This window comes from Ceratotherium simum, chromosome 13 (genome assembly GCF_057802395.1).
Source record: "Ceratotherium simum simum isolate JZ-2026a chromosome 13, ASM5780239v1, whole genome shotgun sequence".
NCBI classification, from domain to species: Eukaryota; Metazoa; Chordata; class Mammalia; order Perissodactyla; family Rhinocerotidae; genus Ceratotherium; species Ceratotherium simum.
Window position 1 is genome coordinate 45,636,834 of NC_141912.1, and position 16,538 is coordinate 45,653,371.

The following is a 16,538-nucleotide window of genomic DNA, read 5'->3' on the forward strand; positions in this document are numbered from 1 at the left end:
GCATTTTTGCAGCAAAAAAGACTACATACTATGCACACCAGATAGCATGCTATTTTCATATTCATTACCTTATTTAACCTCAATATCCATTAACTATCAGCCAGATATTAGCAGAGGCAGTAGTATAAAGCAAAAAACTGACAGATCTGTTCCAGAAAGTAAAAGCCTCATCAGTATACCTATTAAGTGGGAAAGACATGTTTGGATAAATAATGAGGTACAGCACTTAGGACAACGGAAGGAACACATCAAGTGCCCATGAAAATGTCAGTTCTCCCCCAGCAGTAGTATGGAGTTGTTTTGTGTACAGAATACACGTAACCAGACCAATAAAGCACCATTGCTGTGACTTATTCGTCAAAGAAAACAATCTTGGTTAATGATGCCTATTATACTTTATGCTGTTTCACAAATTAAAATATACAACAATTTTTGCAGATTTAGGGTCAGTCTTTACTGAAAGTAATAGGTAGACAAAACTAATTAAATAATAAAATGTTTGTAAAACAAGACACGAATTGATATAATTCTCATCTGAGGCCTCCAAAAATCTTGGGAGGAGGTGGGAAGAGGTTATGTACTAATTCCATTTTACCGATGAGGAAACTGAGGCTCAGAAAAGTTAAATACCTTAACTGAAATCACAAAGAGAGAATATGGCAGAAAAGGGCTAAACCTAGAGTTTCGGAATTAGTTTTAAGTGCTCTTTGCACCTACCCACAATGCATCTCAGAACATTAATATCTCTTCCAGATCCATTATTCAATAACCTTAAGTCTCAGCCACTAATAATATTCATTGAGTACTTCTTATGTGATTCGATGCACCCAACACCGCACCTAACACATCACATGGGTTACCTGATTTAACCCTTAGCAAAGCAAAGATTCAAACCAAGTGTGTTTGACTCTCAATAAAATATTTTATCCATTACAGTATAAATTCAATTAATACAATAATGCATTTGGCTGAATTATTTTTCTATACTATTGAAGTGATCTATAAGCAAAATCCTTCCTTAACATTCTAATACTTAATAAGCAGATTTCTGACTGATTTCACTATTCGACCTCACCATAAAACGACTATTATTTTCAACAAGAATAGTGAATCTTCTGATTTGATTGACATGGCCTTTCTTTGCAGCCTTCCACAGTGACAGATCATTTTTTTAGAGAGAACCAAAAATCAGGCTGTCCAAGCTTTCTACCCAGTTATAAGGAGAAAAGAAAAATTTCTGAATTACCAATGCCTTAAAACGACAGGTCACTTGCTTGCCTCATTCCAGATAGCTCATCTATTATTTAAACACATAAGCAATAACTTTGTCACTACCTTAAAGCAAGTACATTTGAGACTGCAATATAGTTAATCCTACTAAAATTATATATTACAAATATCAACAACCCTACAAATACGGTAACCATATTATTATGTGGTCCCAACTGAGACATTTTTACAGTGAAGGGGTTCTATTAATAATTAGAGCTGGGACAAACAGGCTCTAGACCATGACGGTCCCAGAAAAAGTGGGGTATACAGTTACCCTACATAAGAGCAACCCATTTCGACTTGTACATTATGAGCTATTCTCTGCATATACTTAATTCATGAGCTTTAAGTTTTTGTTTTAGATCTAACGATTATCTTCAGTCTTGAAATCAAGGGCACCATTTTACAGACAGAGTTAAGGGTGCCATCTATAAATAAAGTTTTTTTTAAAGTTTCATTTTCAAACAACTTTATAAACATTTGCTTGAAAAAGAAAAAACAGATTTACACATTTCACAGAAAGCAATCGTGCAAAATATCACCAAATTTCAGACTTATCTCTTTAAAAGTTTTGAATACCAATAACCACAAAACTACTTCTAAAATGTCCTGATGCTCAAAGGTTATTACTATAATTTATCAAATTGTTTTATTATGCAAAAAGTTAAAAAAAAAAAAAACACCTTTCAAATGGAAAAAATTTCAGGAATAAAACAATTGAAAAGTTTCACTGAAAAGTAACCAAAGTGATAAAAGATAGTGGAAACCCATGGTCACAATACAGTACAATGATTACAAGAAACTCCAGTTAGTATTGTTATTGCTCTCCAAATGAATCTGGCATTAGCTGTACAACCTAGGAGTCAATAAATGCTTTGCTCTAATATGTCAAGCTGTACTAACAGACCCATGCTTTGAACTACAGTATTTGAATGAGAGGCAATATTTGAATATAATTATGATTCCCTAAGGCTATAAATGTTCTGAGAGTTGGCTTCTCTGACTTGAAATTCAACCAAATCAAGAACGGGAAGGGGTCTCAAAGTCTAGATTCTACACCTATGCTATCCAATAAGGTAGCCACTAGCCACATGTGGTGATTTATACTTAAAATAAAATTAAAAATTAAGTTCCTCAGTGCAGTAGTCACATTTCGAGTGCTCAAGAGCCACTTGTGTCTAAGGGTAACATATTAGGACAGCACAGATTACAGAATATTTCCATCATGGCAGAAAGTTCTATTGGACAGTGCTGCTCTAGACCTGGGCTGCTCTAGATCTTTGCTTGAATATTCCCAGAAGCAAGAAACTTGCAATGGCACAATGAGGTGCATTCTGTCTTTTTAAAGTACTGTCAGGAACTTGTTCCTCACATTCAGTCAAATCCAGCCTGTCTGGAACATCCATCAGTGTTCCCTCCTCAGTTCGGTCTTCAAGTAAAGCTTTGCAGAGCTAACTTAATTCCACTTCCCAAGTTCTGCCCTTCACACATATTAAGGACCCTACTTTCTTTCGAAAGAAATGGTTTAAAATTTCTATCAGCCTCATGGAGTTATGCTCATTTATCCACGTGTACAATAACAACGTATGTCCAGGATCGACTGAGTGTCAGATATTACATTCCACTGTCCCTATAAATCCACTCTCGCTTGTCAGACCAAGCACCTTGATTTTTAATTTAGAAAACAAGGTCACAGTCATTCTGAATTTCTTAAAACATCGAGACTAAAATTAATTACAGTTAACACGTAACTGATCAGTGCCTGGCGCTGTTGTAATCATTTAACGTGTGCTACTTCACATAATCCTCACAATTCTGAGCTAGGCTATTACTATCCCCATTTTACAAACCAGAGCACCCAGCCAAAGACATGCTAAGTAATTTCCCCAGGGGTCACAGAGGTGGGCTCACCCCACAGAGAAGAGAGTGGATCTTGCCCTTTTTCTGGATGCTACGCTTCTACTAACGCTACTTAACTCTTCTTCCACCCTGCCCATAAAGCAACAATTTCCTGCCTTAAGGATTCTTCCTCCCAAAGCACTCCCTGGATGACACGCGGAAGGTGCTCCTAACACACCCCAGCCACGCCGGCTCTGCCCGCCGGCCCGGCTGCCCGCGCCCCACGCCCACCCGCCGACGGGGAGGAGCCAGGCGCCAAGGCCACACTCCGCGGGGGAGCCGGGGCGCCGCGCCGGGCCAGCGCCTCACACGACCGGCCGCCTCAGCTCTCCAGCGCCAACACCAATTATTCCCCCGCGGCCGTCCCCGGGCAGGGGCCAGGGCGGGGCCCGGAGGCGCGGGGCTCGCCGCGCGGCGTGCCTTCCCGTTCCCAGCCCTCTCCCCGCTGCCCCGCGCCGCCCTCCGCGCCCCCTACAACCTCTGCTTTAGGAACACTTGTAGGCACGGCTGCGCGTCCCGCGTGGAGAATGTGGGGGTGGAGATGGTGCGGTTTCTGCTCCTGCGGCCCGGGACACGCTTGGAAAGGGGCGGGGTGGGGGGCTGAGAGTTTCGAAAGAGAAAAGGTGGCTCGGGTGGGGCGGGGTGGGGGGGGGCGCAAGATGGCGTGAGCCCGATTCTGTGAGGCGGGGGTTGCGAAGACGAAGGAGGGAGCGCTACCGACGCCCCCACCACTGGCGGCGCGGGCGCTGGCGCTGGCGCTGGCGCATGCGCGCTCAGCCAGGTGGCGCGCGGTCTCCTTTCCCGAGCGAGCCACTTCCGCCACGCTCGCGGGGGGCGGGGCGTCGGGGTGCTCGCGGGCGGCCGCTGTGTCTGCCGCTGTGGTCCTCGGGCCGCGGGGCCCGGGGCGGGCAACCGTGAGCCGCGCGGCGTCCCTGAGGGCGGGGGCTGCTGGGAGAGGAGAGGGGATGAGCTGAGGACGGAGGCTGTTTTAGAAGTGGAGCTGAGAGGGCTAGGATTTTCGAGGGGTTGGTGACCGACACTGGAAGTTTGTTGTCAACTTCAGAGCACAAATCGGCCCATGGAATTGAGCCAGGAATTGGGGTGAACCAGCGTCTTAGCCGGACTGTGCTTTTAGAATGGTGAAGGGAAACGGGGAGATCAGAAAGACCCAGTCCCCCGAAGCACCGAAGGCCGGGGTGTGGACATGGAGCCCTTCCTGGGATCGTGAAACACCAGCCCTTCCGCGGGCTCCCGCACCCCAGCCCTCCCCACCCAGCCCCTGCACAGTCATTGGACATGCAGTAGGAAAATATGGTCTGCAATTTTCACCCCCCACCCCCGCCAACTCATTTTACGAAGCTCAGGCATTTAAAGACCACGTTTTTATTATTGAAATCTTTTTCTATTTCAAAGTCTTTTAGGGGTGATCTGGTATTTTTACTTAAGATGTTGGCCTCTTCCTCATTTGTAAATCTTGCACCCCCGCTATTGAATTGTACATCCTGTCCTCTCACATTTGAGTAATACAGATGTAGTTCTTTAAATTAATACAGTTGTAAGACAATGATTTCGGTTGCTTTCACTATATTATGTGAAGTCTTGTTATTAACATTCTTTTCAGCTGCTTGGGGAGGAAACCTGGTTTATCCATGCTTACATCCACTCCTACAATGTCAAATATAAAATATATCCTAGAGATTCAACTACTACCTTTCATCAGATCTTTTTAAGCATTACTGCTTCGGTAATTTTCTTGCATATGAATATTTGTGTTCTGAAATAATCCCTTCCTTCCTCCTATTTGCTTACATTGTTTAAAATAGCAACTTATTTGGTTATTTCCTCAGTGGATTGTAGTTGAGTCTTCTGTTAATTTTGTGTTTAGTTCTCTTTAATCTCCCCAACACTTCATTCAATATTTGCCAAATCCTTTAAAGTTCCAAAAGATTAAATATATTTAGGATGTAAAAGCTCACCATAATGTGTAAATCAGGGCTCAGTTCAATGCTGGGCAAAGTGTAGAGTGTAAAGGAGAGTAACAATGAGAGAGAATTGTCATAATTTCTTACAAACGAAGACTGGTTTATACAATGGTTGAAAAGCCCTTTCAAGTACATTACCAAGAAAATAGGAGAAAATTAAGACAACAATTAATATTACATCTAAGGAAATACAACCCTTAGGAACCCTAAGGAAATATAACAGAAGCAGATCCTTTCAATTAAGACTATGTTCAATTAATGTTACCATAGTAGTTCTTGCATGGGAGTTTTACCTGCATCACATGGAGGCCAGATTTGACCTAGTTTTTCAGAATAGAACCCAGATCTTACTCTCAGGCTACTGGTGTCTAACCTACATATGATCACACACAATAAGAGTTAATGAAAGTGAGCCATGGAGAAAGGAAACGGAGTTAAGACTGGTAGAGGGAGCTCAGAAATTCACTCTTAGGAAATCGTGAATTGTGCTGTTGGCAGAGACCTTAACTTTGAAATCACATGAGTTATCCTAGTGTCCCTACCTCCTGGAATCTATTAAAATCCATTTTTAAAAATTTAATTTAGCTATAACTTTGTAGTTTGAGAGCGCTGCTGTACACAAAGGGTCAAAAATATTTTCCATTAGATTAATATCAAATATCCTAAACTATCAATGCTACTAGGGCATCTTAATTATAACAAAGCTAAAACAATGAAGCTGTTGCTGAAATTAAGACATTGATGACTATCACCTCTCTGAAAAAATACATGATTTCCAAAGCATGTGGAGAAAACACATCAGGAGACCAAGTGAATTCATCACACCACAAAAATGTCTCCATCCCTTGAACAAAACCGTTAAAGGAAAATGAAGCATTGTTACTGTAGACGTTTACATTCCTCTGGCATAATAACCTTCGTATAGACTCACCAGTGCAAAGAGAAAGTGTGTATATCTAAGTAAAAAGGCCTTGTGGCATCTTAAAAAAATGACTAGATTAGGTAATAAAAGAGGCCCTAATTCCCCCAAAGAATAGCAGAAGCCATGCCTAATATGGAATCATCTCTGTGATAAAGTGGGTTCTTCTCATGGGGATGCTATGGGGACAGTTCATTTCAGGTGACCTGCAAATTCTTACTCTTTTGTGATCCATGACTCTTATTTATTAGGATGCTTGTAGGGGCAATTTCTTTTCCTATTTATCAGTTGTTTTATCCTTTGCTATATTTGCCTTAGATTTCTAATGTGTATATAGTAACCATGGAAATAAACTGGATAGAACTGCATATTGTTTAGAATTGTATATTGCAATTGTTGCTATATTCAATTAATTTCCTGATATTTAGAATTATTTTTCAACTGCAAGCTCAAAGGTACCTTGCTTTATTTTTAGAACAAGTTGTTCCAACCAAAAAGATTACTCAGCTCTGTGGTACCTGGGCAAGTCACTTAACATCATTGGGCTTCAGTTTTCATATCTATAAAATGAGGTGATTAAAACAAATGAGCTAAAACCTTGCAGCCCTGATTCTATTCCTTTAAAATAGGAATGACTGAAAGATGGATCTTAAAGTTTTACAGAATAATTCCAGCATTCATATTTGTGCTACCAAAAATTACGTGAATATGCAGGGCTCTTGCTTTAGGCCAACTTGGATGTTCAACTGATATTATGCATTTCAAAAGAAAGACCGACATGAGAAAAATATATACTAATCAAATCCATTGATACACGGGAGGGGAATGCATCACAAAATTATTTGAAGTGTAATCAAATTGGCTTCCATAATTTCCAATTACATTTATATACTTCAAAGTAGGAAGAGCAACACAGTGATGAGAGAAGAAATGTTAAGAATTGCAGTATTGAGCAGCTTGTAGAACTGTAATGATCCACCCTATTAGGAACCTCTCATTGTAGTAGATCCTGGATTGTAGATCCAGGATCTTTTAAAATTAGTGCTTAGCTGCTGAGAAGATGATCATGCTTTTGAGATTCAGAATGGGAAAGCAATCATAGAATATCAGGGCTTCAAAGGACCAGTGAGCTCTCTAGACGCATGGAAACTTAGTTGCTCCCATTCCCATGGAATCCAATATATAATACCTCTTGTACTGGAAATAAACAACTTTTACATTCCCCCCACTTGAAGATAAGATCTATTTGCTGAATGTGAGTGATGGGTGCTAATTATTTCATTCATTCATCAAATATTTACTGTGGGCCTACCATGTGCCTGACACTATTCTAGTATCTATCTATACTACAGATATAGCAGTAAACAAAACAGACAAAATCCATGCCATCAAAACTCACATTCTAGTAGGAGGAGTTGGATAATAAACAAAATAAATACCTGAATTATATAATATGTTAGAAGGCCATGAGTGTTACAGGGAAAAAAATTATACAACAGGGAAGAGATATGGAATGAGACAGAGCACAGGAGGAACGGGAGAATGGTAATTTCTGAATCAGGCAAACAGGGTGGGCCTCACTGAGAAAGTGGCATTTGAATAATGATTTGGCAGAAGGTGAAGGACATAGCTGCAGATATCTAAAGAAAGAGCATTCTAGACAGTGAGAACAACCTATGCCAAGGCCCTGAAGTGGCAACAGGCCTGGTAAGTTGCAAGAATGGCCAGGAGGCAATTTTAGCTGAAGCAGAGTGACCCAGAAAGAAAATAGGATAATGTGAGGTCACAGAGGAACTAGGAGGCCAGATGGTGGAAGGCCTGTGTGCCTGAGACTGGGAGGCTATTAGCACAGGATTGATATGATGTGATTTAGGCTTTAAAATGATTACTCTGGCTGCTGGGTTGAAAATGGTTTGTAGAGTATTGGGTCTTATTGCAGTAACCCAGGCAAGAGATGATGGTAGCTTATACTAGAGTTATTATAGTAGATGCCATAAGACATGGTTGGATTCTGGGTATATTTTGAAAATAAATACAATTTCCTGAAAGATTGGATTTGGAGTTCTAGAGAAAGAGAGCAATCAAGGATGACTCTAAAGTTTTCTGAGAAACTGGAAAAATGAATTTGCCATCAACTGAGATGGGAAAGACTGGGGATGGAGTATGTTGGTTGGGTGTAAGAGACCAAGAATTCAGTTTTAGGTATAAATAAATAATTAAGTACAGTGTTTGTATTATCTTTAATGTTTTTGACATAAGTAAGTTCTTATGGAAATGAAGGAAAGGTTGTATTTGTAACTTTATAATAATAATCTAATTTCTAATCCTGCTCACATAATAGAGGCCCACCTAGACCTGTCTAACATATGTCAAGGAGTATTTTAGTCTTGTTTTAAGAAGATGTGAGGAAAGCTAAACATCCCTTTGTGTAAAAAAAAAAAAAAGGAAAAAAGAAATGACTTCTTTTTTTGGTCTATCAATACCTGATAGTAAGTGGAGAATTCAGTTAAGGCAAATACATGGAAACATCCAGTTCCCCAAAGTATTTTCACTGAAATATTTAGATGTAAAACTGGATCTATTTGAGTGAATTATTTGAATAACTGCCTCCATATTCTATTATACATATACATTTATTTTTCTATTATGCATGGAAACAGGGCCAAAAATTAATCAGTGCCATGAGTGAAATAAGCTACAGTATGGTTAATGCAATCTCCTATTCCTAGTTCACACTCTGAAGCTGGATGCAATAAATCTGTTTTGACTAAGGAATGCTCAGATCAATGGTTAAATAGTAATCAAGGAGCTATACCAACAGATTTGACCAAGTTATTCTATTTTTATTTTTAGCTTCTTGTAGATGCAGCATAAGCTGTATTTTCTCTTTCCCGAATATATTTAAAACAACCTCATTAATTCAGTCAAGTATAAGTGCAAAAAATATGGCCTTTGGTGCCACTTATCAGCCATAATACCCTGCACAAATTACTCAACCTCTCAGAAAATAAGTGTAAATATTACACTATAAAATAGGTATAAGAATACCTATACGGTAGAGTTATCAGGATTTAAATGAAAAGTTCTTGACACATTGAAAACGTTCATTAATTTGTAGTTTTTATTGTCCTCTAGTTTTTAGTTAGCTATTGAGTAATTTTTATGCTATTTATATTTTTGATGCATTAGACATGGGAATAAATTACACACAAGATCCTATCTCAAATATGAGCATTTTATTTTTTCTGAATTCAATATATATGTGAATATGACAAATTTTCTTTTGTTCTTTTTTTTCTGAGGAAGATTGTCCCTGAGCTAATGTCCATTGCCAATCTTCCTCGTTTTCTGCTTGAGAAAGATTAGCCCTGAGCTAACATCTGTGCCAATCTTCCTCTACTTTATATGTGGGTCACCGCCACAGTGTGGCTGATGAGTGGTGTAGGTCTGCAGCCAGGGTTCCGCCCATGAACTGGGGCTGCCAAAGCAGAACGCGCCAAACTTAACTGCTAGAGCATTGGCTGGCCACCAAATATTCTTTTAACAAACATTTATTGAGGATTCATTAAGCACACCAGTCTTTAGGCCTTGGAGTTATAATGATAAATAACACAGAGTTTCCACCCTCCAAAAGACTTCTTCCTGATAAATTTAGGAGAGAAAAAGGTATATAAACAAGAGCAAAAGGTGCTATGATATTATGTAACCCAGATGTTAGCTGAGATCTCCCTGACTTCTAAGCTCTAGGTTAAGATTGGCTTGAGCCTCCATTCCACCTCCTTTGCAAGGCTGATGCCGAACACAAGATTTCTTTGTATTTCTGGGGAGCTAATGTTCTCACAGTCCCCTCTTGCTCTGAACTTCCACGTATGCTAAATTAGCAAAGTTCATGGATGAGCTGCCAACTGTCCTTATTCCACAAACATCTACTCAGATGTGGAACTTAGCCTTATCCCTAGATTTCAGCCAAAAGCATTTTCACAAAGCTCTGCGTGGGGACAGCAGGTTTCATTAAAGTTTTGAGATGAGGAAAGGGGGTTTACATCACAGAAACACAGTTTAAAAGTAAATGCCCATTCTTAGAAGCCCTCCTGCCACTTGCCGTGTTGGTCTACAGTGCCCCCTTTCCTTCTTTCTACTCTGCCCTTCTCTGTCTTGCCTGCCCACCAGTTCCTATTTATTTCTAATACTAAGTAGTTTGGTTATCTTTTCTTCTTTTCTTAGACTCCAGCTGCCCCAGTCTTTGAAGGCTTACTGGCCTTCAAAGCAGCTTATTAATACATTTCCTTAAACAATTTGTTGATCATTTCCTTCAAAACTATCAGCTGTAATATAAATTATTTCACTTTTCTGTGTGTAGATTATAGCACAGACACAAAGTAGGGAGTAGTCATTTGAGGGCACTAAGTGCTGACTGGGTGGAAAAAGATGTCAACAAGGCAATCTCTCTGACCCTCTGTCACCTCATAAATCGAGGATGATATAAACTTCAAAATCTCGTTGTGAGGATTACATGAGAATGTATGTAAAGTGCCTCGCACATAATAAGCACTTAATAAATGTTGTTTATTATTATTACTATTGAGAAGATGACTCAAAAACTCAGCCTTGAAAAGTGAGTAATAGTTGAACAAACTGAGGAAAGATAATTAGGCAGAAGGAGCAGCATGATCGAAGCCACAGTATGTTAAAGGGAATTGCAAGTTGTCCAGCATGATGAGAGCATAGGATGTAAGAAGGGAAGCCAGAGAATTGGTAGGGGTCAGATCAAAGAAAGTCTTGTGCATTATGTTAAGGAATTTGGACTTCATCTAATAAAAAATGGGAAGCCTTGGACATATGTGTTTTTTTTAAATGTAATGACACGATTAAATTTGCCTGTTAGTAAGTTAACAGTAACAAGCAAGAAAGGTTGGAAGGGTGAAAAATTGGAAGGAGCTACCAATTCAGGAAAGAGGTATGGGCTAGAGCTATATCCATGGAATAGGAAATGATAGAAGATGACAGGTAAGAGAAATACTAAGGAAGTATAACTATAGGACTTAGTTACTGTAAGATATGAGGATGGAAGTAAGGCAAAGATGGAACTCAAGGATGAATCTAAGGTTTCTCAGCTTACTGAGTGGCCATACAAAATTTCAGGTGGCTATAACCAGGAGTCAACTATTCAGACAGAATGGTAAAGATAGAAGCTAGAATAAAGTCAGGAGTTCAAGAGAGTAGATGGAGATTTAGCTTTGGGAACAAGCACCGTACAGCACACAGCATTCCACATACATCACTTAGATGTGGAATTTAGCCTTGTTCTTAGCTTTGGCCTAGAAACATTCTCACAAGGATCTGTGTGGGCACATCTGAAGCCAAGAGAGACAATGAAATGCCCAAGAAAGCATACAGAGAACAAAGAGAAGTGAGTCAAAGATTGGATTCTAGACACCCACATTCAATAGGAGAGGGAGAAGAAGAGTCTACAAAGAGCACTGAGAAGGTAGTGGTGTCATAGAAACCAGGAGATCAGAGAGTTTCAAAGAGAGAGATTAATAGTAATAAAATGAGAATTAGAGGGCCGGCCCTGTGGCTTGGTGGTTAAGTGCGTGCGCTGCGATGCTGGTGGCCCGGGTTCGGATCCCGGGTGCGCATCGAGGCACCACTTCTCCGTTCATCCTGAGGCCGAGTCCCGCATACAGCAACTGGAAGGGTGTGCAGCTACGACATACAACTATCCACTGGGGCTTTGGGGGGAAAAATAAAATAAATAAAATCTTTAAAAAAAAAAAAAAATGAGAATTAGAGTTAATTGGACTTAGCCAGTTCAAAATGACCTTTGACAAAACAGCTTCAATAGAGTGGTGGGATTAGAAACTTGGTCATAGTGACTTGAAAGGGAAGAGTAGATAAGAAGTTGAGAAATCAAGTGTGTTATTCTTTCCAAAGAACTTGGCCTGTGAAGAAGAGAGTAGCTAGAGAAATATCTAGGGTCATAGGGTAGATTTTCAAGATCAAGGACTTGAGCTTATTTACAAGCTTTGGAAAAGAAGCTGGTAAACAGAGAAAGATTGAACACTTGAGATAGAAGAGGGCCAATGACAAAATCTCTAGGATGAAAAGATGGAATTAGATCCTGGAAGAGATAGGAAAGTTTTTGATCAAGAGTCCAGGAAGTGGGATGAGCCTTAAAATGGAAAAGGGAGGCGCCAGCCCCGTGGCCTGGTGGTTAAGTTGGGTGCGCTCTGCTTCGGCAGCCTGGGGTTCAGTTCTGGGCATGGACCTACACCACTCGTCAGTGGCCATGCTGTGGCCGTGACCCATATAAAAAATAGAGGAAGATTGGCACAGATGTTAGCTCGGGGCGAATCTTCCTCAGCAAAAAAAAGAAAAAGATAGACTGGAAGAAAGGAATAAGAATTTGAGGCACTTCATACTTCATACCTATTGACCCCAATTTTCCCTGTAAGGTGGGAAAGTGAGTATACTGAAAAAGTGGAGATGATGCAGTAAAACAGGCATAAACTGATAAAGTTTTGTTGAAACAATATGAGGAATTGGAGAGAGAGAACCAAGGCTTATTAAACTGAAAATTTGCAGGGTATAGAGCAGTGGTCCTCAAAGTATGTTTGCAGCACGTACGTCTTGTTAGAAATGCAAATTTAGGCCCCACTACACACCAACAAAATCAAAAACTCAGGAGGCAGAGCTCCACAATCTCTCCAGGTGATTTTGAGGTTTGCTAATGATTGAGAACTTGTACAGAACTTGTGACTTTCTCCAACTAGCAAGCAAACTATGCTACTTGACCACATTCTAGTCATTTGTTAGTAACAGTTTCCGTATTATAGTAAAATATATTTATTCAGAACAAAAACTCTACTGGTTTCTCTCTAGAAATGGGTGTCATACAAGATTAAAAATTCTGAACAAAGAGAATCCTTTCTTCCAAGTCTTACAAAGGAAATACTATAAAACATTTTTGCCTCTCTACTCAATTTCTACATTTATAATAGAGAAATAATAAAATTGTTGTTCACTGCATCAAACATATTCAGTAACTCGTTGTATAGTAGCACTTCTCAAATTGTGCTCCTGCACTGGTATCAACCATTCTAACTAAATAATAGTGGTCGTTTCTCAATTCATGGGGAGAAAGTTTATGAATTGAATTTTCTCAATGTTAAATTATTCTCTTATAAGTTTTTCTTAAACTTTTGGCCCTTGCAACTGCTTATCCTTCAATAAATGATAATAGATTACAAAATAAGTGAACAAATAATACATGAATATTAATGAAACTTGAAGTGAGCCAGTCATGCTTAGTTCAACAGTTTCTCTGTGATTGGACACACGTCTATGACTGTGATTTTTATGTTACACACCAATAATACAGTCATTGTCTACTACCATTGTTCCAGCAATGTTGCCTTTGCTCAAATATTTGGAACCTAACTTGGAACTACTTTCAGGATCTGGGGGACATTCTTTTGAATACCCTAAACAATGGAAAAGCCAATAGTCATGGTCTCAAAGGATCTTAAAGACTTATTTTACAGCCAAATAGGTAGGTGGGTGATCAGGCTGATTTATCCAGGTATGCCTTGCTTTAAAAAATATGACATAATATGTGGAAATGCATATTTAATATCTATAGGTGCACATAGCAGATGACAGTGAGAAATTCCCCCAACTACTTAACAGATAAAACTAACCTCTGAAAGTTAATTTGTACAATAAACAAATGATGGATCACGGAAGGGACATAGGTCGAAGCTAACAAGCCTTAATTATAACCTGATTAGAATAGTATGTAAATAAGAAAAGGGGTTAATTGGTCACAAAGCATAGAAAAAGCAGAATTAGAACAAACTGGCATAGCACGTTCGTATACTGTGGAGATAACTGGGAAAAGATAAATGGGTCAGGCTATCAGAGTCCTAATATTATTAAAGAATTCAAATGAGGTCGCTAACTCCCCTTACCCTGAAATGTTGTGACCAGCAATCTTTAGATATTTTGGCTTCCATGAAGCTTCCCAAATAGTGTGATGATCAGGCTGATAGGAAGGTTCATTCCACCCAACAGTTATATTTCCTCATTGCCAATCAATGACTCAGCATTTTGGTTTTTATGCTGCATCTCTTATGAGTTAGGGCGAGTCAGTTCTGGAACAGTGATAATGTTGCCTGGTGAGGGTTGGGGAGCCAAACCCCAAACTCCAACTCTTCTGTGAGAGGCTCAGACAGCCCTCCTTGGCAGCACCTCAACCTGGAAACCTGCCTTTCTCCTAACAACTACAGGAAACAGATAAATTAGCATGTGCTTACTCACTTCATAAAAGGATCATTGCTTTATGAAAAGATCTTAAAACACAGGGAACTTAAAGTTGATGAGAAACTGAGAAATAAGTTCTGAGTTCAGTTAGAAATTCTTTAACATTAACATAACTCGTCTTGATGGTGTGGTGGGGTTGTGAATGTGAATGTATTGAACAATGATGATTTTGAGAAATTTAGCAGTTAAAGGAAGGAAGGAAACAAGACAGAAGTGGAAAGGGTAGTTGGGTAAATGGGAAGAGGTTTGGTTGTTTTGCTGTTGGGTTTCCCCGCCATGAAGAGGACACTAGATTAGGGAAAAAAAGAGAAGGAACCAATGGAAATAGAGATATGAAAGTCACCGGGTGGAAGGGGAATGAGTGGAATCCAGACTCCCCGAGAAGCTTGGGTTTGTGGGGCAAGGGAGCACATCTCTCTTCTGGAGAAATCTCCTTCAAAATTGCTCTGAAATATAACATTTAGGTACTTCTTTTAAATGCGTAACTTTATTACTATAGAATGGCTTTAGACTCTCTTTCCTCTGATCAGGTGTCTCTCAACTTTTTATTTACCAAATATGAATTAAGTGCCTCTCACAATTAAAAGAGGAACAAAGATGTAATCTCTGTCCTAGAGGAGCTTACAGTCTAACAGGAGAAATGGATCTGTAAACAGATCATTGTGGGTCTTGCACTATACACACAACATACTATGGGATCATAGACGAGATGAGTTTTACTTTTTAAATATTTAAATACTGCTTCAAAACTATTTAATCCGTGTGACTGGTGGCTTATCTCTTCACCAGGTTGCAGTCCTAACCTGCAGGTTCCAGTATTTTTTGTTGTTAGTGCTGTTGAGTGGATTCCGACTCCTAGCGACCCTGTGCACAGCAGAGCGGAACCCTGCCTGGTCTTTTTGCGCCATCCTCTCACCTTCCGGTGCTATATCAGACAATGCTCCGCTGCTGTTCATGGGGTTTTCATGGCCAGTTTTTATGAAGTGGATGGCCAGGTCCTTCTTCCTAGTCTGTCTTAGTCTAGAAGCTCTGCTGCAACTTGTCCACCACGGGTGCCCCCGCTGGTATTTGAAATACCAGCAGTGTAGCTTTCAGCATCACAGCAACACACAGCTGCCAGGTTCCAGTACAGTTAGGCTTTTGCACGTGCTTCCAATCAGTTAAAACAACTTGCATTTCGTTTGCTTGTACAGTATAAACAGTGCTAAACGTTCTAGGAAATTCAGAATTATATAATACATAATCTCTGCCTTCAAGAAATTTGCAGTCCATTTGGGGAGATAAAGCTAATAGAACACTTTATTTTTTGCTATTTATATTTAAATATAGTTTCCTCATAGAAAGGGGAAATAATTAGGCTTTACAGCCCCCTGTGACAATTTTGCCATATTTCCCAACAGAAGAGAATTTAGATGGGGGAGTCAGAAGAAAAAGAAGGGAGACCAAGAAATTCTAATATTAATTTGAAAAAATCAAAGCAAAAACCCTTTACACTTTGGATGCATGCTCCAATCTCTCTTAGATTTCTGCAGTTTGAATACGATATGCCTAGGTGTAGATTTTTTTGGTATGTATTCTGCTTGGTGTTCTCTGAGCTTCTTAGTCCGTGGTTTGGTGTCTGTCATTAATTTTGAAAAATTCTCAGCAATTACTACTTTAAATATTTCTTTTGTTCCTTTCACTCTTTCTTCTTCTGGCGTTCCCATCACAATAATATTACCCTTTTTCTAATTGTCCCACAGTTCTTGGATATTCTGTCCTGATTTTTTCGTTCTTTTTTTCTCTTTGCTTTTCAGTTTTGGAAGTGTCTATTAGCTTATCTTCAAGCTCAGTGATTCTTTCTTTGTCCCTGTCATTTCTACTGATGAGCCCATCAAAGGCATTTTTCAGTTCTGCTACAGTGTTTTTGATTTCTAGCATTTCTTTTTGATTCTTTCTTCACATTTCCATCTCTCTGCTTACATTATCCACCCATTCTTGCATTGTAGTCCACTTTTTCCGTTAGACTCCTTAACATATTAATCATAGTTATTTCAAATTCCCAGTCTGATAATTCCGAAAACTCCACTATATGTCTGGTTCTGATGCTTGCTTTGTCTCTTCAGATTGTGTTTTTTACCTTTTAGCATTCCTTGTAATTTTTT

General features: G+C 39.5%; 1 protein-coding gene across 7 annotated transcripts in view; it reads right to left on the reverse strand.

Moving 5' to 3' along the window:
- The window catches only part of SUPT3H (SPT3 homolog, SAGA and STAGA complex component), a 549,045-nt gene extending 545,226 nt beyond the window's left edge, over nt 1-3,819 (reverse strand). For 4 of the 7 annotated variants that reach the window (XM_087438676.1, XM_087438675.1, XM_087438677.1 and 1 more), the window contains exon 1: nt 3,650-3,817. The gene's annotated coding sequence lies outside the window, so the exon portion shown is untranslated. Of the gene's footprint in view, nt 1-3,649 lie in introns of all 7 variants that reach the window. The other 3 variants (XM_004424063.3, XM_087438678.1, XM_087438674.1) reach the window with 3 other exon arrangements.
- Nucleotides 3,820-16,538: the final 12,719 nt, after the last annotated feature.